This window comes from Ahaetulla prasina, chromosome 6 (genome assembly GCF_028640845.1).
Source record: "Ahaetulla prasina isolate Xishuangbanna chromosome 6, ASM2864084v1, whole genome shotgun sequence".
Classification (NCBI taxonomy): domain Eukaryota; kingdom Metazoa; phylum Chordata; class Lepidosauria; order Squamata; family Colubridae; genus Ahaetulla; species Ahaetulla prasina.
The window spans coordinates 75712474-75737844 of record NC_080544.1 but is presented as its reverse complement, the minus strand read 5'-3'; the positions used below and the strand labels follow the sequence as shown (position 1 = coordinate 75737844).

The window sequence follows — 25371 nt, the reverse complement described above, 5'->3', positions numbered from 1 at the left end:
CCGATCCACAGACTGGGGGTTGGGGACTCCTGAGCTAGATAATACATCAAGAATAAAAAAATCAGGAAGGAAAATCCTAATCAAATGAAGAATTAAGAGAATTAGGATGTAAAAATCATGCATTCAAAACCTCTACGATGAGTGGATATTAAAAGACTCATTTGAGATCAGAAACAGCAATCACACCAGAATTATTTCTTGAGCATAAGATACATGCTAATATAAAAGAGATGCAGCTAAATTCTAAGCAAACATTGGTGCATACTTTCTGATTCCAGTATCTCAATTATAGCAAAGTGATCCAAAAATTTCATTTTGAATTCTGCTGACATGAATCTGAAACTCTTAAAATAATGCAGTAATTCAGGAACAGAGCCTCAGGTTTTACATTTCTTAATGCTGAAGATTTCTTCTTCATCAGAATGTTAACATGGCCATGAAGAACTCAAATGAAGCTAAACACCATGCTGGAAATGTAACATATCTATAATTGACACTGATGATACAGATCAAATGTATATGTTGTTGTACAATTCTGAAAAAAGTAAGGCTCTGTTGGCCATATGTTGCATATTCCTGATGTTTACAAGAATCTACAGATCAATAATCCAAAACTGATGGTAAACTTTTTAAAGAAACTTGTCTGATAAGTAATTGCAAGATGCTTAGAATCATCTAACCAAGAGGATATTCGGAAAATTCTTTATACCTTAGTATAGCCACTGCTGAAAGTTATAAGTGATTACCTAATTAAATATTTCCAAAAATAATTTACTACCAGTATTTTCAACTACATAATATTGGCTTTGTTATACTGACAGAGAAAATTATTCACTATTATTTTTTTTTCCTAGAAGCCTCTTTGTGTAAAATCATACAGAGGCACTAAAACACCAATGAGATGACCACACAGTTCTCCAGTCATAAGTTAATATTGATTTTATGAATAGGTTTACAACTAGCCACAGCAAAAAGTAATTAATATGACCCTCTACTTCTATTTTTGGTTTGTAAAAATGTACTGGAGTCTCAAAGTTGAATTTTGTGGTAAAAATAAAGTCCCAAGTAACCTTACTTTCAACTTTCCATAAATTCACCAAACATATTGAAGATTACTGGACCATATTCCAGATACCATCACAATTTCTATTAATGAAAATGCATAGAGCTTTAGATAAGTAAGGATTAGATAAGTAGGTGAAAGTTGCTCTCTTATACATGAAAGGCAATTTAACATACTCATACACTACCTTTACACAGCAAAAGTAGTCTAGAAGTAAAAAATAGCAAAGTAAAGTAAAAAAAAAGTTCTTATTCTTCTGAAATATTTTATCTACCTACTGCAATGATACTATTTACTATCATATTGCATTATAAATTGATTTAACAGTTTATCCTAACCACTCAAAAGCAGTTCTGGATTCTGGCCATGTAATTGCATGTGTGCTCATATCAGTGATTCTAGTTTGCAGTAGTGGTAGTAAGAATAGAACTGGCACAAGTGCATAAATGCTCATATGCTTTTTGGATGAATAGAGCAAGTCCTACTTCTATATTCACAATTAATTATATAAATAGGAATGAACAATCACATATGAATATGAATGCAAAGGGTTAAAAATTACAGAATTCTTTAACCAACTTATGCATAAAAAATTGTGAAATCGTATTAGGTAATTGGCAGTGCGACCTTAAGCCTACTTTCTTCTACTACCAAGGAAAATCTAGCTGATATAATGGAGCTTATTTTGAATCAATACGCACAGGATGACACTTCAAGGATCAACTCAAGAAAGCATCACCGTGGGTGAATAATGCTTAAAATTTGCACATGTGGCAAGAAAGTACCATTTATCATATGCAACTACCAACATTCTTGCGGCAGGTTATGACAAGGTAAGAAGTGGATACACAAGGCAGCCAGAAGCATTTATTCAAAAACGAGCTTGCCCCAGTTCACCGCGTACGCGAATTATTCGCCGGTAAGCTTACACCGAGTTGCAGCCTTTACCGGCCTAACCCTGGTTACTGTGGAAGCGGGAAGATGAATTGCATACGGGTATCTTGGTATAAAATCGTGCAGAATTAACCCTATTAATAAATTCTGGAACTATGCAGCAGGCCTCTCGGGTCTGATGCTGAGCTCTAAAGCCTTTCGCCTGCTTTCCACAGGCACCTCCGGGTGTCTTCCTCAAGCCCGTGCCGGTCGGCCCTGATCCCGCTCCTCTTAAGAAAGGACAGGCTTGCTTGCTTGCTTCCTTCCTTCCTTCCTCGCTTGCTCTGCCACAGCCTGGGAGACTCCCAAGTCGATCCTAAAAGGGGCCCTCGTCCTCCAAACCCATCCGCTCTTCCCTCCGCAAACACTCCGTCCCTTTTCCCGGCTCCCGTCGGCTCTGCCGAACTCACCACTGCGGCCAGAGGGGAAGCTGGTAAAGCGACGCTCCTCGTGTGTGCCGGGAGCCCCCTCTGCGGGCGACGCGTTAACTCCAGCCTTGGGCGGACCAGCCCCGCCGAGCCAATGAACAAGGCCCAAGTCTCTGTGATGAGCCTCCCCCTCCCCCTCCTTCCGCCTCGAGCTGGCGCACCTCACAATCGCCGCCGCCGACCATCCTCATTCCGTATGCCGCGGCAGCGAATCCTCATTGGTTCGCGCAGGGTGGCGCGCGAGGGGCTGGCTCTATTACGTTCTAAAACGGTTGTGTCGGTGAGGAGGTGGGGGAAGCACGCGCGCGGGAGAGAACAGCAGGAGGGTTACTCTCGGTCACTTTTTGCTTAGGGTCACAGGCGCTGGAGGAAAGCGGCGGCGGCTGCTGGTGGTGACACAATAGACCCGTTGAAGTAGCTACGGCGGCAGAGGCTGAAGGAAAGCAAAAGGAGGAAGCTGCCTGGAAATACCATATATATATATATATATATATATATATATATATATATATATATATATATATATATATATATATATATATATATATATATATATATATATATATATATATATATATATATATATATATATATATATATATATATATATATATATATATATATATATATATATATATACCATATATATATATATATATATATATGCTTTGCAAATGAAACGCCAGCGTGTCCACTGCTCAGGCACTGCCCAATTGATAGAATGACAGTATTGTTGCCACCGTTATTAGCCTCGCCAACGTTTCACGGTCTTGTTCTCAGGCCACCTGATAATGTAAAGGCAATTTAGTATGCAAATCCGTATTGGCTACTGGCTTTAGTAATTTAACTTCCGAGGCTAAACAAAGATTTAAAAATACAGGTACTGGCCTTCCTGGTCTCTCATGTTTGTGCTGCCGCTGTAGGACGAAATCATGAATGACGTCGGGAGAACTCAATGTTTGTATTTGGCCGATTTGAAGGAAGAATAAAAAATACACTGTAGTGTTAAATCGGGAAACATTTGTCTCCTGCCTTTGACTGCTTGTTGCAAATTTAACTTAAAATAAACCCTGTGAAATGTATACAGTATAGCAAATGAAAGATTTAAAATGGAACTTTCTAAGGCGGTATGACTGGAAGTTCACCTGTGCTCTTGAGCCCTGCTCTTCTTGTCTCCTTTAGGGCGTAGAAGGAAGGTGTAGTTTGTTGGGTTCAGGAAATTATCAGTGCCTCTTTATGATAAAGAGTGATACTTGCAATCTTGAAAGAGACTGTATTGTGTCCAGTCTAGCCTTATTTGATAACTATTGTACAGCTTTCCCTTATTTGAAATGATTGTGGAGATGGGAGTAGGCGTTTAAGTACTTGGTGCTAAGGAAAATGAATTTTTGGGAACCATTTTTAGGTACTGGTGAATATTAGATTATTCCTGTGTTTCAGTCCCTCCCCATTAATCTCCCCAAAAATTTCCAACTCAATTTAAAATGCTGGTATTAACTTATTACAGCCCCAAGTCCATCTCCTACTAACTCATCTGGCCCAATACCTTGTTCTTGGAAGGAGAAGCTTTTAACCATATTAGAGTCTTGTGAAGTAAGGGCAAGTGAGGCCACATGTACTGTTTCTCAGCTGCTGAGAAATACTTTCCATTAGAATTAATATTTGCTACATTCCTTTTGAGGTTCCATAAGCTGCTTATGCAGAACTTGTCCAAAAAAATATCTGAAATAATTTGTCATTGCCACTTTTAATTTATTTTTCTGTTACTTTTTTGTTTTGTTATGTTATGTTTTATTTATGTTTATTATGATTATATTATTATGGTTGGTCACACATTCAGCCAGATGCTTAGACTGGATTTGGCATTTTTATCCACTTACTGAGCCTTTCTCAACGACCTGAGATAAGTAGGTGTTGTTTGATGGCATTAAAATTATCACAGGATGTAAATTATATGTCGACTTATACAATTGATTGATGGTGATTTTGTTACATCGCTGTCCTGAAGTCATGTGATCTCCATTTGCAACTTTCCTAGTCAATCACAAAGTCAGTGTGGGAAGCTACATCCCTTTAATGACCACATGATTCATGTAACAACTGCAGTAATTTGCTTAAGTGTGGAGGGGAAAAAATGAGGCAAAACTCACTTAATTGCCTTGTTTAAGAATGGAAATTTGGGGTCAATTGTAATTGTAAGTTGAGGACTACCTGTATGTGGAAATGCAACTGCTTTCTTTATCTCTTTTGATACAGTCTTTAGTGAGATTTTAAGAATCATCAGAACTGAAACACTTAAGGAAAAGCCTGAACATCAGTCAGGAAAGTTGCAATTGCAAGATTTTCTATTGTAGAAGCAATTAGAATAGATCACTTTCCTTTCTATTTCTATGATTATTAAGAGCATTCTGTTCTCAATTTTATTAAATTATTAGTTTTTTCTGTATATTGTGGGGGAAAAGAGAAAATATTGCAGCAGCTGTAGTAAAAAATGTTAATGTATGACAGCAATCAGTAAAATCAGCAGACAGAGTAAAGTCAACAGATAGGAAAGAAATGAACAGACAGGGCAAAGTCAACAGGTCAAGTAAGTCTTAAGTGAGGCCATTCTGACAATACTATTAATCATCATTACCAATAGCTTGTGTACAAGTAAAACGGCTACTGGAGAAGTCAGCAAAGGTTTCCCCAGTAATGTGCCCAACAGAGATGTCATTGCAATCCTGGCATTAAGAGGATATATAGTAGAATGTCTTCTAAAATGGACCAATTAAGAATTCTATTCTAATAAAGAATTCTATTCTATTCTATCACATGACTGCTGGATGCTGTGACAATTGTAAGTGTAAGGACCAGTTGTAAATGTGAGGAGTACTTTTTTAGAGCCGTTGTAACCTCAAAGACTTGCTAAACAAAGTTGTTAATCAAGGGCTAGGTGCAGTTGGGAATTTTGAGAACTGTATGTAAATGTAAAATATTTGCATTTTTGGCAGCCCAACCTATCAAAAAAATATTGTAAAATGCAGATTAGGAATGCAAAAAATAAAATAAGAAAACAGCAAGACTAATCCTAACTCTATCCACTCTAGACACATTCATATCATCAGGACTAGATGGATTACACACCAAGGTTCTGAATGAACTGGCAGACATGATCTCCGAACCACCAAACCGTATCTTTCAAAGATCTTGGAGCACCAGTTGATTGGAAAAGGGCTAATGTTCAAAAAAACGATGAAAGGAAGGGAAAATGGATCCAGGAAACTACAGACCTATCAACTTGTCATAAATAACTGGGAAAATTCTGGAAAAGATAAGCAACAAATCTATGAACGCCTAGAGTCAAGCAAAGTCATAACCAGAAGCCAGGATGGGTTTGTCAAAAACAGATCATGCCAGACAAATGTTATTGCGTTGTTTGACAAGTCACTAAATTAATGGATCAGTGAAATGCTGTGGATATAATTTACTTGCGGTTTAGTAAGATGTTTGATAAAGTAGACCACAACCTACTACTTGATAAGATAGAAAAAATGTGGATTAGACAGCGCCACCCCCAAATGAATTCATAACAGGCTGACCAACCACAATGTGTAATCCTTAATGAAACTGCATGTACATGGAGGGAAATACGGAGTGAGGTAACTCCAAGGCTCTGTCGTGAGCCCAGTATTTTTCAATATCTTCATACATGATTTAAATGAGGGGCTAGAAGGGGAACTCATCAAATATACAGATGATACCAAATTGGCAGGAATAGCCACAGTCAAAAGATAGACTCAAGATAAAGAAGGGATCTCAACAGTTTTGAATACTGGCTCTATCTAACAAAATGAAATTCAATGTGAGAAAAGTAAGGTTCTATATTTTGGCAAGAAAAACCAAATGCACAGGTATGGAATAGGTGGTACCTGGCTCAATAGTAGTAACTGTGAGAAGAATCTTGGAATCCTAATGGACAATCACTTAAAATATGAGCCAGCAGTCTACTGCAGCTGCCAAAAAAACCATCATAGTCCTAGGCTTCATTAACAGGGATATCACATGAAATGATATCACCTTATAACCCCGTGATAAGATTCACTTGGATTATTACACCGAGTTTTTTGTCACAACAATATAAAAAAGATGTTGGGACTCTGGGAAGAGTCCAAGAAAGAGCGACAAAGATGTTTAAGGCACTGGAGTCTAAAATATGAAAAACATTTGCAGGAATTGGGTATGTTTAATGAAAAGGACTAAAGGTGACATCATACTGATGTTCCAATATCTAAAAGGCTGCCATAAAGAAGAGGAAGTCAACCTATTCTCCAAAACACCTGAGATAGACCAATAAGCAATGGCTGGAAATTAATCAAGAAAAGAACCAACCTAGAAAAAGGAGGAGTTTCCTGAGAGAAATCAATAGAACAACTTGCCTTCAGAAGTTGTGCTCCAACACTAGAGGTTTTTAAGAAGATTGGGCAACCATATGTCTGAAATGGTATAGGGCTTCCTGTTTGAGCAGGGGATTGGACTAGAAGACCTGCAAGGTCCCTATCAACTCTGTTATTCTATTATTCAAAGATAGGCTGTCCTAGAGTGCATATTTTGCAATTCTTCAAGAGCAGTGGTTCCCAACCAGTGTGCCGCGGCACTAAGGGGTGCCGTGAGATCTTTTGAGGGTGCCGGGAACTTTTGAGCTACGGAGATTTTAAATATCTATTTCCTTATAAGGGTGCCGGGAACTTTTGAAAGGCTTTCCAAGGGTGCCTCAAACAAGAAAAGGTTGTGCCTCAAACAAGAAAAGGTTGGGAACCACTGTTCAAGAGCGTACCATGCAGGGTTATATTTAGTCAAATGTAATTAGGTAGGTAGCATTAGTCATTCCTATTTCATTCCCATACTGACTCATGTTTAGTTCTTAATCTAAACTGGCATAAGAACAATGCTTCGTATGGCTTCTCAAGGCCAAATTGCATGCATTGTCATATGTTTAAACAGGCACATTCAGATTCACTGTTTTGATTGGGAAGAGAAAGCAGCAAGAGACCACATCAGCATAGCTTCCAATCTGAATTAGAAGCCTATAATAGCTCTCTGTGTTTCATCTGTTGCTCTTTGTCTCCCAAAGTGATATTTACAATCAGTAGCACATAGGAGAAGTAAAACATTCCAATTTTTAAAAGCAAACTGATCAGTGTCCTCAGTGATGGGACAGTTCTGCAAAACATGGGGCAGAACAGTATGCTGCTCTTCCCTAATCAAGATACCTGGCTTCCCAAAGCCAATATACAGTAGTTATGTAGACAATGAGACAGATGCTTCTCCCATTTCCCAACATTACTCACTGTATGTAATAACTGAAACATAATTGAAAAGATGCTGCAGTTTCATGGGATCTCAAACTTGATGCTTGGAATGGCTATCTCTTTTTGCTTAATGGTAGAGTTGATCCAGTGAGACCTCTATGCAGATTAGAAATACATTTGTTTGGAAGTGTCTGATTACTTTTTTTCCTAAAATAAAGCAATTAATTTTTACATCAAACTACATCACATGTGGTTTGATTTAAATCATATTGATCATGAGGCTGTGTTAGACATACATCTTTTACTTATTTGAAAATATCATTTATATATATGCAAAATTAAATACATTGAGCCTTTGATTAAATTTGAAAGAGACAATAATAACAACAACAACAACAGAGTTGGAAGGGACCTTGGAGGCCTTCTAGTCCAACCCCCTGCCTAGGCAGGAAACCTTACACCATCTCAGACAGATGGTTATCCAACATTTTCTTAAAAATTTCCAGTATCCAATTTCATATCCAGTATCCAGTCCGATTTAATTAAAAAGAGTTGGAAGAGACCGTTTAGACCAGGGTATCAAAGTCATATTGTCACATCATCATGTATGTATCATGACATCGTCATGTGATGTATCATGGCTTTTTCCCCCTTCACTAAACTGGGGGTGGGCATGGCCAGCATGTGATGCATCTGGCCACGAGTTTGACCCCTGGTTTAGACTATCAAAACAAAGAGCAAGCTCTATGAAGGAATCCAAATGAAAGCACCTTCATTTTTTCTACTCAAGATTTATATTATGCATGAATTAAAATATTTCAGATGAAGAACAAGGATGGATCAAGCAGTCATATGAATCAAAAGCAAACGGTAGTTTCAAGCTGGTGGACAAAGGCAAGAGCTATCAGTCTAGCCCCTCAAATGCTACTCTTGAGTAATTAATCTCTTACAGATTTCCACGAGCAACAATTGATGGGTTCTTTTTGGGGGGATTGCATCTTTCAATTAAAGTAGACAGCATGAAACAAAATACGATTGAAAAAAGGTTCTGTTTGGAATTATATTAAATTTACAATTTATTGGGTAATATTGCAAGTACAGATTCAAATGACAGAACAGATTGCTAAGGCATTCTGCTAAGGCATTTGTTTCAACAAGTTAAAGCTGCTTGATAAATTGCAGAAATATATAAATAAATATTTATTCAAGAGAAATGTTTGGCAGTTCCATTTGTATTTCATCAAGGTCTTTATTTCTTTTGCTATTTTATGGGAGTTCCCCAAATATACATACAGTTAATTGACTTTGCATGGAGTCTACACTGATCCTGTGTTTGTTTTTTGTTTTAGTCAAAGCTTTGAACCAAATGGTCCACCAATCTTTAAGCTGAGCGAAGAAAGGAAATATTTAATATGTTCTAAAATGGACACTGATCTCAAAATTGCCATAACAAACAAACCTGCATGTTGGAACTAAGCAAGCACATTTGAACTTTACTAGAAACTTTATTCCCCTTTTGTATCTCGGGAGAGTTATTTTAACTGAAATACTATCTCTTGCACTTTAACATCTTAACTATTGGGTCAAGGTCCACATCACTGTTAGTTGTAAACATTTCCCTTCTTTAAAAAAAAATACTTGGGGACAGTGAACAGGAACAAAGTGCAAATGGATTCAAAGTTCAGTTTTAAGAAGAGGGGCCCTCCTCTCTTTCTCTAGACACCAGTATTTCTGAGACTGGGTTAACTCTAAGGTGGCTTACTTGTTTCTGGCAAGTATAGAGCTGTTGGGGCCATAAAATAGATTGTGCTTCCCTTTCTATCATAAGTATTCAGTTAAAAGGCAAGTAGTGTCATTTGAAGGAGAAGGCTTACATTGGTGTCCAAGGCTTGCATATATTAATCATTCTCGGGGACAAATGTCAGCAGTGGTAGCTCAGAGTCACCTCTTGGGGATGGCATGGTACCAGCAGATTATACCAATGCTGCAAGTACCAGATGTAAGTAGCAAAATCCTAATAACCATCAGATGGCAACAGAGTTAGGATTTTCTGTACTCTTTTTCTGCTTTCCAATGTTCACCCAAGTCCCTTGGTGCTTGCCACTGCTCCTATCCATCATGCTGCCCTAGGTAAATGCCTAAGTTTCTTTAAGGGTGCATCTTGGTTCTGCAGATTTGCTTATTGTAAAATTTAATACCATCCTTTTGCAACCTTTTTTATGCCTCAGGAAGTTAGATGAGAACAGCCATGATTGTTCATGGTTACTAATAAATTGTGCAAATACAGGTCGTTGCTTGTGCAGGGTCCTTGTGTGAACTTAGGCAAACCCCTTCTCTAAAGCTATTATTAATATACTTGGAACTATTTATTATTAATTTTTTGCCTCCAATATATCTTTTCTCCTGAAAAATATCCCAGAGAGAATAAAAAATTGTTCCATAAGGGAAACTATGTTACCTTTGTGTGAACTTTCAAATCTAGATTGCGGCTTCTTAAAGCTACCCAAATTCAGAACAAAACTTTTAAAAGGAATTGTATTCAGACAACATTTTAAGGTAGTCTGTTCCTACTCTTGAGTAATTAATCTTTTTTACAGACTTCAACCAGCAAAACCTAAAGAGAAATCCAGTAGCATCTGAAGCACTGATGCCAGAATTCAGAAGTTATTCTGTTATCTAATCAAATAAAAATTCACTGTAAACTAGGTTAACAATGTTAACTGAAGCCCAGAGCAGAATCATTGCTTTGACCAAATAAAATATATTTTCAGATAAGCTGTGAACTTTTCTTGAAATCAGTGTGCTCAGTAGTGTACAACAAACTTTATAAAGCCTACTTTCCTGCAGGCCTACTTAGCAACCATAATTTATTCAACTTTCCCCATTCTTTTAGGTTCTTGTGATATGCTAAACAACCATTAGCTAACCATGCTAGCTAGATCTGCATATGTGCAATGAGGCTTCAAACTATCCAAACTCATTTTAACCTTTCATACCATGCACATCCAATTAGTTGTATTATCCATAAGGGTAGGTTCAAAAGAGTCAAGAAGGCAGATGCAGCCACAGAATGAAATCATTTTGACTCTGTTAACTTGTGAAGACCCCTGTTGCTTATCTTTAGTGTGTGTGTCAGCCCTCAAGACAAAATGGTAGAGAAGCTGCATCAGCTTCAGTCCAGTGGGTAAGAAATACAGCTATTGGCAGAATATAGGAAACATATTTTGCAATATGTTTTGCAAATAGATATCCTCCAGATCTTTTAGGATCAAGACATTGAAAGAGCTCTGGTATCAATCTTTTACATCAGTCTGGAAAATAATATTGCAAAAGAATAGAATAGAATAGAATTTTATTGGCCAAGTGTGATTGGACACACAAGGAATTTGTCTTGGTGCATATGCTCTCAGTGTACATAAAAGAAAAGATACGTTTATCAAGGTACAACATTTACAACACAATTGATGATCAATATATCAATATAAATCATAAGGATTGCCAGCAACAAGTTATAGTCATACAGTCATAAGTGGAAAGAGATTGGTGATGGGAACTATGAAACGATTAATAGTAGTGCAGATTCAGTAAATAGTCTGACAGTGTTGAGGGAATTATTTGTTTAGCAGAGTGATGGCCTTCGGGAAAAAACTGTTCTTGTGTCTAGTTGTTCTGGTGTGCAGTGCTCTATAGCGTCGTTTTGAGGGTAGGAGTTGAAACAGTTTATGTCCAGGATGCGAGGGATCTGCAAATATTTTCACGGCCCTCTTCTTGATTCGTGCAGTATACAGGTCCTCAATGGAAGGCAAGTTGGTAGCAATTATTTTTCTGCAGTTCTAATTATCCTCTGAAGTCTGTGTTTTTCTTGTTGGGTTGCAGAACCGAACCAGACAGTTATAGAGGTGCAAATGACAGACTCAATAATTCCTCTGTAGAATTGGATCAGCAGCTCCTTGGGCAGTTTGAGCTTACTGAGTTGGCGCAGAAAGAACATTCTTTGTTGTCCTTTTTTAATGATGTTTTTGATGTTAGCTGTCCATTTGAGATCTTGCGATATGATAGAACCCAGAAATTTGAAGGTTTCTACTGTTGATACTGTGTTGTCAAGTATTGTGAGAGGTGGAAGTATGGAAGGGTTTTTCCTAAAGTCTACCACCATTTCTACGGTTTTGAGTGTGTTCAGTTCCAGATTGTTTTGGTTGCACCACAAGGCTAGTCGTTCGACCTCTCGTCTATATGCGGATTCGTCATTGTCTCGAATGAGACCAATCACTGTTGTGTCATCTGCGAACTTCAGTAGCTTAGAGCAAAGCTGCCATAGAATGCAAAAAGGTTCAGCTGGTAAGATCTTCTGGGAGGTAGTACTGATGCATGAGAAAGCCTGATGTTCTAGTTATATTTATATGGAAAACATACCCAAGAATAGATCAGAATAATCCATAACCTTATTTTATTTTATTTTATTTATTTATTTTTATTTATTTATTTTGTCACAACAATATATGTAAGTATCATACAAAAAGATTATATAGTATTGTTGGAAGAAATATCCATCTGGGTTCAGTTCCAAGTGGGGACAAAGACACTGGAAACATGGAGGCTGCTTGGAAAGATGGTTTAATGGTGGTCAGGATCACATGGCTTGAGTTCCTGAACAGAAAAGGGGCTGAGATCCTGTGTGCTCCCCGGCTTTATGCTTTTTCTGAGCTTTGAACTTTCTGGGGCACAGGAAGTGTATCCTGATTGGTTGTCAGACTCCCAGGGGGTGGGAGTCTTAGCTTGTTGTAGGTTGTCTCTCAAGCTTGCTTGAGCCTTGCCATGTGGTGAGTTTCAGTTGTATTGTGTTGCAAATCATGGGGGGATTGAGTGAGCTTGGTTGAAGCCTTAATTGCCCATTGACAAAGGTGGGGAGAATGAGTGAGCTTAGCTGAGGCTTTTAATGGCCCATTGACAAAGGTGGGGGGGAGTCAGGAAGTTGCAGGGAGCTCCTTTGTCTTTAAAATATGTTTCTCCATTTCTCATCCAGGAAGGTATAATATTCTGCTTTTTAAAATATTTCCTAGAATATTTCATTCTTCTAGGAGGGGGGTGGGTGCTAAATTCCTACAGTATATAAACATATATATGAGTAAATATTAGGAGGTATAAGCATATATATATATAGGAAGAAGAAAAGAAAAACAATAGGACAGGAACGGTAGGCACCAGGGGTGAAATCTAAAAATTTTCCCTACCGGTTCTGTGGGCGTGGCTTAATTGGTGGGTGTGGCTTGGTGGTCAGATGGCTTGGAGGGCGTGACCAATAACAATAAATAATAAAAATAATAAAGTATAAAAAAACAATAATAGGTACCAAAAACCACCTTTCACACTTTACACACACACAACACAACACAACACAACTGACTCACACACAATGTAAAAGCAGCTGCACTTCACACTTCACATAGCCACAAAAAACTCAAAAACCACCTTTCACACTTTACACACACACAACACAACACAACACAACTGACTCACACACAATGTAAAAGCAGCTGCACTTCACACTTCACATAGCCACAAAAAACTCAAAAACCAACTTTCACACTTTACACACACACAACACACACACACACACACACACAATACAGCTTTCTGAGATTTTGTGTGTTTGTGTAGTTAGAGTGAAACACTACAGAAACACACCAAATCTCAGAAAGCTGCACAAATATTTTATTATTTTATTTTATTTTATTTTATTTTATTATTTTATTTTATTTTATTTTATTGTGGACTTCAAATCCCAGAGTTCCTCAGCTAGCAAAGCCAGCCAGTTGATCACCGAGGAAATAGATTAGCTGAGCGATTGATGCTGTCTGGCTGAAACTGAAACTGCTTTCAGGCTGTGGCCATGCCTTCCTCAGTAATCAGGTAAGTGCCTTAGAATCTCTACTCTTACTTGTAGAAAACATGTTTTCTACAAGTAAGAGTACAAGTAAGGTTCTGCTGTTTTTTACTTTTAAAGGCCTGTTTCGTCTGAAGCAAAACCGGCTTTTAAAAGTTAAAAAAAACAAACCTCTGCAGATGGTGCAGTTCAGCAGAGGCCAGGGATTTTTGCTATGGGTCCTCCGAACCAGCAGCCGCCATCACTACCGGATCACACGATCCTGTCCGATCCGGGAGCATTTCACCCCTGGTAGGCACGTTTGTGCGCTTATGCACACCCCTTATGGTCCTCTTAGGAATGGGGTGAGGTCAATAGCGGAAAGTTTTTGGTTAAAGCTTTTAGGATTATGGGAAGAGACCACAGAGTCAGGTAAAGTATTCCAAGCACTGATGATTCTGTTACAGAAGTCATATTTTCTGCAATCTAGATTAAAGCGGTTGACATTAGGTTTAAATCTATTGGTTGCTCTTGTATTATTGCAATTAAAGCTGAAGTAGTCTTTAACAGGAAGGACATTACAATAGATGATTCTATGAGTTAAACTTAGGTCTTGTCGAAGGCGACGGAGTTCCAAGTTTTCTAAGCCTAGGATTTCAAGTCTGGTGGGATAAGGTATTTTGTTGTTTTCAGAGGAATGGAGAACTCTTCTTGTAAAATATTTCTGGACACGTTCAATTATATTGATGTCAGAGATGTGGTGAGGGTTCCAAACAGGCAAGCTGTATTCTAGAATTGGTCTAGCAAATGTTTTATATATAACCTTGAGAACAATTCGCATGCACCTTTTTTGTTTTATTTTTGTTGATGAGATCTGAAAGGACAATGTGACTCTACCTGGATCAAACATATTATTTCTTCAGAGCAGCTTCCAGATTTTTTTGCTTCCTTTGTTTCCATACACAAAACTCTGTGTTTTTAAGCTTGGCAACTTTAAGAGGTGTGGACTTCAGCTCCCAGAATTCCATAGCTAGCTTGGGGAATGCTGTCTGTCTGCACCCCTTAAAGTTGCCATTAAAAAAAAAAAAAAACCAGTTAGTTCCTCACCCTGCCAGGTTTCAACACAAAAAGTATAAGAACAATTTATTACTAAAATGGATAGAACATAAACCCCAAACAGAATTCCCTGGTTGGAGCATAACCTGTTTTTCCAGGTGAGCTTTCAAATATTAAATATCAAAAATAAGACAGGAGCAAACAAGGGAAAAAAAGATGTAAGTTATATGATATGATTTATAAACTTAATTTCCTTCATTCTCTAGGTTTTTAGACTTATAGACAGACTGCAGATGTTGGATTACACTTAGACAAAAGTAATTTTCCACAGCTCTCATCTGTCAGCCAATGGCTAATTTTAGGAACTGATGGGGAATTATTGTTTCAGAAAGAAAAAACTATATTGTTATTACTGACATCCCCTTCATATTTTTCCAATGTCAGTTTACAATAAAGTGTCAAAATAATAATTACAATGTCAAAATAAATTATGTGAAAATGAATTAGATGTCTGCAACTGCATATCAAATGTAAAAATCAAAAGTTTACCTACGTAGACTTAAAAAAAACTCATTCCTCTCAAATCCTAATACCCTAGTTTACAGAAATATTTTATAATCAATTTGTGTACTACTTGCATCCCCAAGCCTGTTCAGACTTACCATTAATGCTATATTAGCTCAAAAAAATAAGAATCAACAAATAGTTAAAAACAAATTTAAAAAATCTTTTGAATATGATGAGCCAAATTTGTTCAAGTTTATTAAGTAAGATATTTTATACATGTGTTATTGTGTTGTTTGGGACAATAATATTTTTTTGCTGTTTTTTTCTCCAAATAGTCTGAAAAATAGGTATTTATAGAGATACTATTTGATTTATATTCCATTGCTCCTTTATGAGCTCAGGCACTTTTCCTCACATCAACACTGCTGTGAGGTAGGCTTGGCTGAGGGAGAGAATGAGTACTCAAAGTCATTCCCTGAGCTGCTCTGGCAGAAAGTGAAGTTGAACCTGTCCTGCAAGGTGCTGAACCAATATCTTAATTGCTATACTTTACTGGCTCCCTCTGTCTCTCTTTTTTAAGATAATATATGAAATCTACTTTCATTTATATTCTCATAAATGAAGAGCCCGAAAATGTTCAAAGCAATTTCTTTCCCAGGCAGTAACTAGAGTCATACTCAGTTTGTACGTCATGCTAAACATTAAACCATAATGTAGTTGATTTCTGTTTTACAATAAGGCATGAACCCGTGTATTATAAAACAAACTAATATGACTCACAAACAGTGCTGCTTTGGTATTATGCATAAGCTCTTAAAGATCTACTTAATTGCACCAAGATCATTGTAGCAGGTTATCTTAAAACTCAGGGTAGAAGAAAAGTGCAAAAGTAGATCCATAAAAGGAATATAGAATTAAAATAATTGTAGATAGATGATAGATAGATAGATAGATAGATAGATAGATAGATAGATAGATAGATAGATAGATAGATAGATAATTGATTCATTAGTCTTATGACCATATCAAATCAAATCAAGGTAAAATGCAAGGTATGCAATGCATCACCTTTAGACTAGAGGTGGGTTTCAGCAAGTTCTGACCAGTTCTGGAGAACTGGTAGCAGAAATTTTGAGTAGTTTGGAAAACCGGTAGTAAAAATTCTGACTGGCCCCGCCCCCATCTAGTCTCTGCCTCCCAAATCCCAGCTGATCAGGAGGAAATGGGGATTTTGCGGTAACCTTCCCCTGCCACGCCCACCAAGCCATGTCCACCAAGCCATGCCACGCCTACCAAGCCAGAACCGATAGTAAAAGTATTTGAAACCCACCACTGCTTTAGACAATATCCTGCTCTGATCAATATAGTCAATAGATACGTTATCAGTGTTGGTGGCTTTTTAAGTCAACTCTTTAACTCTTTTCCTGCCACAAATATATGTATTGATCCATTACTTTGGAGTCAAATATTCAGACTGCTCAGAATACTACCAATGGCTGTGTATGTTTATTACTGAGAAATCAAGTCTCCACATAAGCATGCATAGGGTTGAAACCTTCTTATAAAGGCCTTTGCTCAATTTTATTTATAGCCCAAGCATTATTACTCAAAAGTAAACCATTCATAAGTATTATAGGCATTAAATGCAGTGGAAGAGTACTACATAATTTTTATTTATTTATTTACACCAGCACAATATAGGCTACAACTTATTCTTGGCAGATGATAATACAATTTTTAACTAGCAAAAGTGAAGAAATATCACTCCCTGCTAACCTGGCAATTATTTTAATAGTTCAGTTCCCTGCACAAGCCAGCAAACTGATTATAAAAAAATGAGTTTAGTTATTCAGGGTTTTTTTTAAGTTAGCTTAAGGTTTACTTTGCAGAGCCAACTCCCAATGTAATGGAACTCCTGTTTTTTTTTTGCCCACAGTTTCCACCTGTTTGACAAGCTAAGCTGCCATGTCTACAACAATATATTTACTGCTAGGTCTCCTAGCAAAGGGATTTTGTATATACCTTCCTCCCTCAAGAATGAATGATAACTATTCACTTATACAGAGAAACCAAAAATGGTGACACATGGTTTCCCTAACTATTAAGTCAGAGGTGCATAGCAGGACCAAGTTGTGTTCTAGGAATCAGACTCTAAAAAGTAACAAGTGGAAGCACAATAAAAAATTAATTTTTAATTTACATACATTTTTACTAACATTACAGATACTTAATATTTTCTCTCCACTCATATTTTTCCTACCTTTCCCTTCCATCATACTAAAAATTACAATGTTAGTAGTCTGAGGGTGCTCTGTGGCAAGGGACATGTTTATGATTTCAAAACCAGTACATTATGCTCCAACAAAGGACGTTTTCAAGAGGGGACTGGACAATCACCTGTCTGAAATGATATAGGGCAGTGGTAGTCAACCTGGTCCCTACCGCCCACTAGTGGGCGGGTTCCAGCTTTCATGGTGGACGGTAGGCATTTTGTCCAATACTGAAGCACTTTCCTTTTTTTTATTTTAATTGACTTTTTAAAAAAAATTCATAGCATTATTTAAAAACATTTTCATTAGGTTTTCATAAAATTCCCCATGGCAATTTAAATTTCTGAAAATATACTATTGTATCATCTGCACATAAGTTTAGTTCACATTATGTAAGTGAAACTGAATGGCGCTATAGTGCGACCGCAAACAAAAGAGCCTCATCCCAGAATAGCTTGCACATCTCCCCCCAAACCGGTGGGCGGTTAGAAAATTTTACTACTAACAGAGATACAAAAGTGGGTGGTAGATATAAAAAGGTTGACTACTCCTGGTATAGGGTTTCCTGACTGAGCAGCGGGTTGGACTAGAAGACCTCCAAGTTCCCTTCCAACTTTATTATTCTGTATATTCTCTGTGTGTGAGCATTATATGTGATCCAGTCTTTTTTTTAAAAAAAATGTTGAACTGGGGGAAAAAATCATTATGCCAAAGTCTGTTTGCTGGTCTATGAGCAAATAAAAATTGATTGATGATTCCAAAGACGACAATATGAAAAATATGAAACATTTAATCAGAATGGCTCAGTGTTTGGATAATGTAATCCTATATTGCCAGGGTTCTGCTATTGTACATTGTAGATAAACAACTGCTGATATACTTAAGTCTTAACAGTTGGGAGGGAGGGAAGAAGGAAGGAGGGAAATAATATTCAGAACAATAATCAGTATAATTTTTATACTTACATTGAATTCCTCCCTTATTCTTCCTGCACCAAAATTAAAAAGTCACAAAAGCTGTGATCTCTCTTTACACAGCACTTCTTCTGACAATGCATTTTAAGGATAAAAACAGAACTGAGATTATTTGGCCTCATTAATTATTTTCTCATTCTAATTCACTTTCTGTTCTTAAAATATAGCTATTGTTTCTGAAATAGTATTGTACTTGTTAAATTGTTAAATCTCCCTATCTCATAGTACTAGAATCCATGGTTATTCAATGAAGTGAGATAATGTGATTTAGAACAACTACAAATAAATTTATCTTTACACCATTTACTACAAAATGTAGTTATATAAAAAATTGAGGACAGATTTGAAAAAGGATTTGACCAAAATGAGGATAAGCCCATCAGTATATCTGATATATATCTCCTGCTAATGGCTATATATTTTAATCTATTATTAGAAATAGTGTGCTTTTAATAGCAGTTTCTGCAAAATGCAAATAAACAATGTGATTACAATCATGTCCTAGTTGTGGAGTTTTATATAATTCAGATGACCAGAGAATAGGATGGTATCTTTTCACTTGGCTTCATACATTATATTAATACAGTTTATAATGTGTTTAATTTAAGAATTGTGTGTTAGAAAACTCCATTGTTTGTGATTTATAAATCAAACTTTATGACTTAAATGTGTTATATGAACCTAGTCAATATGAATTATTCAATATACCATGTTAAAACAATCCATGGCTCACTGTAATATAAAAACAGTTTAATCATTAAAAATGTTAACAATTATATTTGCTCCCTTTCTCTTTATTCATACATAATATTAGAAATTATAATGTGTTTATGCAGGTATTTTATATTAAATTGCCAATTTTGACCATATTGCTTTACAATCTCGAATGTATTTACATTGGACATGTTTCTGATAAATAAATGAAAATTCTGAGTAAATCTGTGATGGACCAGCTGTGTTTTCTTTTTCTTTTTTCCTTAGCTATGCTAAAGATCCTACTTTTTACCTGTTAATGGATCTTTGGTAGACAAAAATATCAAGGATATAAGAATGGGAAAGACACTTTGATGTAGTGGTCTGGAAACCAGGAAAACTGTGCTTTCGACTTGTGCCTGAGGTATGAAGCCAACTGAATGCCCATGGGCCAGTCTCTCTCTCTCACTCACTCACTTCCAGAAACCCTTGGGTCAATCACAGAACCCAAAAAACAAAGGCATACGTGCACACACATAAACACACACACGCAATCTGAGAATTACTGTCTGCAAGTTAATTTATCAGTGAGACATGAAAGAAAAAGGCATACTGCATATTATAACTGGTCAATCTTTCTCTGAGATATTTGAGCATATTAGTTTGAGTTTTGGATCACAGTCATGCTAACTGACAGAATTCTTCCAAGATATTGTAGGTAAGCCCTCCACTCCAAGAATAAAATATTCTTTTTTTTCTTAATATTAAAAAGAAGCAGAGTAGAGTATTTCCCTTAAAGGAGAATAGGACATCTTCTGAAAGGCAGAAAGCAGCCCCAATCTTCCTACTAGAGGAAAACAGCCTCAAGCAGAAGCATGAGGAGATTTTGTCTTTATAAATGGAGATTTTGAATCCATTCAGAAAGCTGGGCCACTCTATTCATAAACAAAAAGCAGCCACCAACTCTGAATAAGCAACATAATAGTCAAGGAGCCGAAATCAGAAAATTAGCTCAGGCAAATAAAACACCTAGGATTTTCATTTCCCATTTTGCCTGTAGAGCCAGCCACGACCCCTATATGACTCCATAGTAATCTGGCAAGAGCCATTAAAATATTAAAGGACATATTCTTGTACGGAACAGGCATCTCAATCACAAAGCCCCAAAGAATGTATAAAAGCCCTCCTATTCTCAACCTCATTTTGTCAGCCATTCCAGGAACATGCTGTGGTCACTGAAGTTTCTGGCTACCAAATAAGCTGAGACCTTTTTTCCTGCAACCTTCCTCCATTTTATTTCAGCATCTTTCTGCTGGCTTGGAACAGGACCTGATTTTTTCTTCCAACAATGTTATTTAAAACAAATGCCTATCTTTTGTAGACACTGGTTTTAAGAAGACTTTGCAGTCTTTAAGTACGTGGAAATGACATTGAATTAAGATCAAGATTTAGAAGTCATTATTTACACACACAGACACAGATACAGACACACACACCTTCTTTTCCTAAAATAAAACTCACAGACTCTTTTCCAGAAGATTAGTAACAGCTGTCATGCTGTATATACAAGCATCAGCTGTCTGATTCTTTCCCCGGACAGTCCAGTGAATCTTTTAATGTTATGGGTTTATAACATTCAGGGCATAATTTTCATTCTGTTCAGCCTTGTGAATCAATGTCAAGAATTCTGCCCTCTGAATAATGCATGGGCAATTGCATCACAAGACATCAGAGCAAAATATGTATAGGAAATGATTATTACTTGGACAGAATAGGTTATGTTTCTTGCCATAATTTTTAAATATTCTTATGGTATTTTAACCTTTATTATGAGTTTACCCAGAATGAACACATCAGCAATGTCCCATACCATGCTGCTTATCTGTCGCTGCCTCCTATCATCTGTTATCAGTCATTCTTTTCAGACACAGAAAATTAAGAAGTCATGAAGAAACAAAAGCAAACAAATAAACATAGGTTCAGTATGTGATATCGAGAACTTCTCATGTGTACTATAGACTGTGGCTATCTCCTGTTTAAAAGGTTATAAAAATCATTAGTCAAAAGTCCACACAAGTTGCGTAGCAGGAAAAAAAAAGTGCCCAGTTGAAATCTTAGCCTTAGTTCAGTGGGTGAAAGTTCACTTGGTAAGATGGTGCAAGACAGGCAAAGTGATTCTACTAGATGGGTATATGTGCATGTATAAATTAAGACATCATGAGCTGTTTTCAAAGCAAGGACTCCTGAGTCAGAATATAATTTAAATTCTGTATGTAGAATACTGCTTGTACATTGAACTGTGAGGACCTTAGTATGTCAATCTATGATATTCTTAGGAAAATCATGTTGGCAAGTAATTTCTCTTCAGCATTTATGTCAAAGTTGAAGAACTTGTGATCCTTTACATTTTGTTGGACTCCAGTTCTTATCAGTCCTACTCAGTGTAGACAGTCATCAAGAATGATGGAGGTGCAGAGATGTTCTACATAATGTAGAAGATGCTGTTCATCTTTAAGATCTGTGCCATGTAAACCAATGAGTTTGGCTGTAGCATGTATTTTTTTTTAATTTATTTGACATTTTACATTATTAAATGTAAAATTAACATGCTGAAACTTTGTGAAGTAGCTTCCAATACAAATATCATAGAAGACACATTAAAGAACTATGCAAGTGGGAGAAAAAGATCTAACATTCATACTGAGTAAGCAGGTACATTTTCAACATGCATGTAAAATGTTAAATGGTGTGGATTTTCCAAATTTCAGAGAACATTCCAGAGTGTGAGCACTTCAGTAGACAAGCATGCCATCTGTAAGCAACTATGGCATATACTGGTTATATTTGAATAAAATAACCGTTTGCTTAGGTCTTTGTACATGAAATGAGAATTTCCCAATTATTTGGTTGTAAGCTTCTTAAGTCACCTCTAAGTGAGATGAGCATCATATAAATTTAATAAATAAATATTTTAATGACTAGCCAAATCTTTAATGATAAAGGAGGTCTTATTCAAGTCCCAAGTTGTTTAGATCTTGTATGTCATAACCTACCCTCTTAGTCACGGATGGCAAACTCAATCGAGTTATGTGACATCATGTGACATATTGCAACATTTTTTGCCTCTGCAGAGCCAGGGTTGGCATGACCTACGCATGATGCATCCAGCCTGCGGGCTACCAGTTTGACACCCTGCCTTAGTCTTCTTGGAGGATGATAAATTCCTGGCTCTTCACCCACGTATTCAGCTGGAATGGAAGTGAGCCTAGCTCATTAAAATTGGTTGGAAATTGTGGCACTATGGTGGGGTTAAATAGACCAACACTTCAACTTTAGCAGCCAATTGCCAGTCATTTGTGGCTGCTTCAACGAAGGTAAAGCTGCTTACTACTCTGTAAAAAGGCACTTTATCTGAAGTTTCTTTTCTTGTCTTATTTTCACTTCACTTGTAAATACAGTGTGTGAACCCCTTATCAAGCAGCACAGTTGGAGCATATGATTCCATTTATTATGGAAGACTCTTCTAAATAATGGACCCAAACTAAAACTATGTCAGAGGCAAATAAGTTTATAAATCAGTGTTTTTTTTCATCCAAATCGTTTTTCTAGAACAGTTTCTAGAACAGATAGAACAGATTGAAAATGTTTTTTACTGAAACAATGGTAGCAGATTTCTTTTGTAATCTCTATTTTGTATTTATTTTTATATTAATGCAGCTACCTGATATAGTGAAAAAATAATTAAACTAAGAAAAACTAATAATAACGTAGGATTATATACTATTTCTTCCACTCCCTCTTTTAATTTGCATATGAGCCTTGAACCATGCTGTCTACTATGCTATGGTATACATGTTCTAGCCAGAACCTCATGGCTATGTCATATAAAGATTCTAGAAGATAGTGCTGCTATATCTCATCTTTAGTACTTTAATAAACACTGAAGAAGGTTATATTTAGAACAGGTTCCTCTTTAAACTGACTAGGCCACTATTTTTGCCATTCTGTCATCATAGCAAATAATAAGACCAGAACTGAAAAAACAATGTCATGTCCTTATCCATTCTTCACAGTATATCTACCATCTCTGTAGCAACTTTCAAGAATCTGAAGTGTTGCCACAGAGAAAAATGGGTGGATTTATTCACTGTTGTCATAGCACCAGGGGGTTGGAAGGGACATTGGAGGTCTTCTAGTCCAACCACCTGCCCATAGCAGGAAATCTTTTATCATCCCAGACAAATGGCTGTCCAATCTTTTCTTGAAAATCTCCAGCAATGGTACACCCACAAGTCTGAAAAGGAAACTGTTCCACTGGGTTAATTGTTCTCAATAATAGGAAATTTCTCCTTAGCTGGATAATAATAAATTATTATTATTATTATTATTATTACTACTACTACTACTACTACTACTACTACTACTACTACTACTACTACAGGAAATTTCTCCTTAGCTGGATCTCTCTTGTTAAATCTCTTGTTAAATCCCATTAAATCCCACTGATTCTTGTCCTACCCTCAGGAGCTTTGGTGAATAAGTCGACATCCACGTCTCTGTGACAGCCCCTCATGTATTGGAAGGCAGCTATTGTGTCATCCCTAATTCTTCATTAAGACTAGACATACCAAGTTTCCTTGACCATTCCCATGATCTTGAGGCTATCCGTCTGTTAATGCAGTCTGGGACTACATTGGTTTTTTTGGCAGATGCAGCACACTGTTGGCTCATACTTAAGGGTTGGTCACCTATATCCTAATTTCAGAATCAATGGGTTAAAACTACAAGGAAGAATATTCCATATCACAAGAATGATCTGCCATGGAACTCACAATGTAGCAAATTCTCTTGCCAGAAATCTTAGAGGTTTGTTTGTTTTTGTCAGAGATTCTAAGTGCACGGATTGGAGTTAATGATCTCTTCTAATTTTGTAATTCTATTATTTTTCTGTTGTCCATTTCAATGAATCATATCTTTGAAGTGTATTCTGCAGTGAATACTGCCCTTTCCCCATCTCAAATTTGCAACTGCTGAAGTTAATAGAGTAACTTTGAAAGACTTCGTGGAAGTCTCTTTTTTTTTTATTCTCCACCTATTCTTCTAGTCATGCCCATTTTATATTGTTAGAAACATTACCTTTTGAACCCAATTAAGGACAAAGGCAATCAGATACTTAAATTTAAAACTTGGCCTTCAATCTTCAGTTGAAGATAGCTATTCTGTATCAAGAATTTTAGGAAATTATTCTTTAGTTGAGTAATCAAAAGCAGAGTTGAGAGATTTCTGAGTAAGCCTATCTGTCTTTGGTAAACTTCTGCTGCTTGCAACATAAGATAGAAATCAGAAATACGTTGTACCTAGGGAATTCTTAATGATAAAAATAAGCCAACAAGGAGATAAAGGATTCTCATTCTCTCTCTCTCTCTCTCTCTTTCAGAAATGGTTGCAGTGTTGCAGTGGGCTTGTGCAATTTAATTATGTTTAAGATGGCTGGAATTTTATAATACTGCCACCCAGGAATAAGCTTTCTTTAACAAATTTTAAAAATCTCAAACCTGAATTTTAGCATTGCAGTGTACAGGTAGCAATTTATCCAAATATTCTGTACAAAAAGTTTTTGAATATAGATTTTTTATTGATTAGGAAAAAGGATGGTGTAACTTGTGGCAAATACATGTAAAATGCTGTAATCCAATACAGACTTCTGACATACAGTCTCAGAAGAAGGCCCATCAAATCTAAGGTGGCTCAAGTTTACGGAGAGAAACAACTTTTTCAATTTGAAAATTTCAGTTTTTAGGTAGATAGGCAGAGTGACAAATATTGTACTATATGCAGTTTTTGACTTTATGTTAATAAATTTAGTGTTTGTACATCTACTTTATTTTTGGCTGTAATAAATGGAATATGAAACTTTTCCTGGAATTGTGATGAAAAACCTTCTCTATCCCTGGGGTAAAAAATGAAATAAATGTAAACCTGATCTACCCTATTCCATTCACACACTATTTAGATATCTTGCTTGGTTGGAGTATCATTTAGAGCTCCAGAAAGAGAAGAGTACCAGAGAAGCAGAGAGGATAGGACTGAAAATAATGCTGTGCGTTGGTGCTATGCGCGAGACACATTGAAATAACCTTGTCCCTATTTCTGATTCTGAAATGTTGACAGGCATAACATGCTGTGAGAAACTATTCATATTAATTTTTCCATGACCTATCACTGTTCAGCAGCTACATCTCATTTGTCTAATTTCTCCCTTCTTGCCTAGGTAGAAAAGGTTTAACATTTCA

General features: G+C 36.7%; 1 protein-coding gene and 1 long non-coding RNA gene across 3 annotated transcripts in view; one reads left to right on the top strand and one right to left on the bottom strand.

Moving 5' to 3' along the window:
* Positions 1–2579, bottom strand: part of ACSL3 (acyl-CoA synthetase long chain family member 3) — a 62011-nt gene extending 59432 nt beyond the window's left edge. The window contains exon 1 of the mRNA XM_058187607.1: positions 2407–2579. The gene's annotated coding sequence lies outside the window, so the exon portion shown is untranslated. The remainder of the gene's footprint in view (positions 1–2406) is intronic.
* On the top strand, positions 975–25164 carry LOC131200599 (uncharacterized). Of its 2 annotated transcripts, none has more exons than XR_009155664.1 (4): positions 975–1896; positions 19367–19502; positions 22210–22452; positions 24516–25164. It is a non-coding gene; the product is annotated as an uncharacterized LOC131200599 (long non-coding RNA). The 2 variants fall into 2 exon arrangements; XR_009155665.1 differs by lacking the exon at positions 975–1896 and adding an exon at positions 1927–1982.
* Positions 25165–25371: the final 207 nt, after the last annotated feature.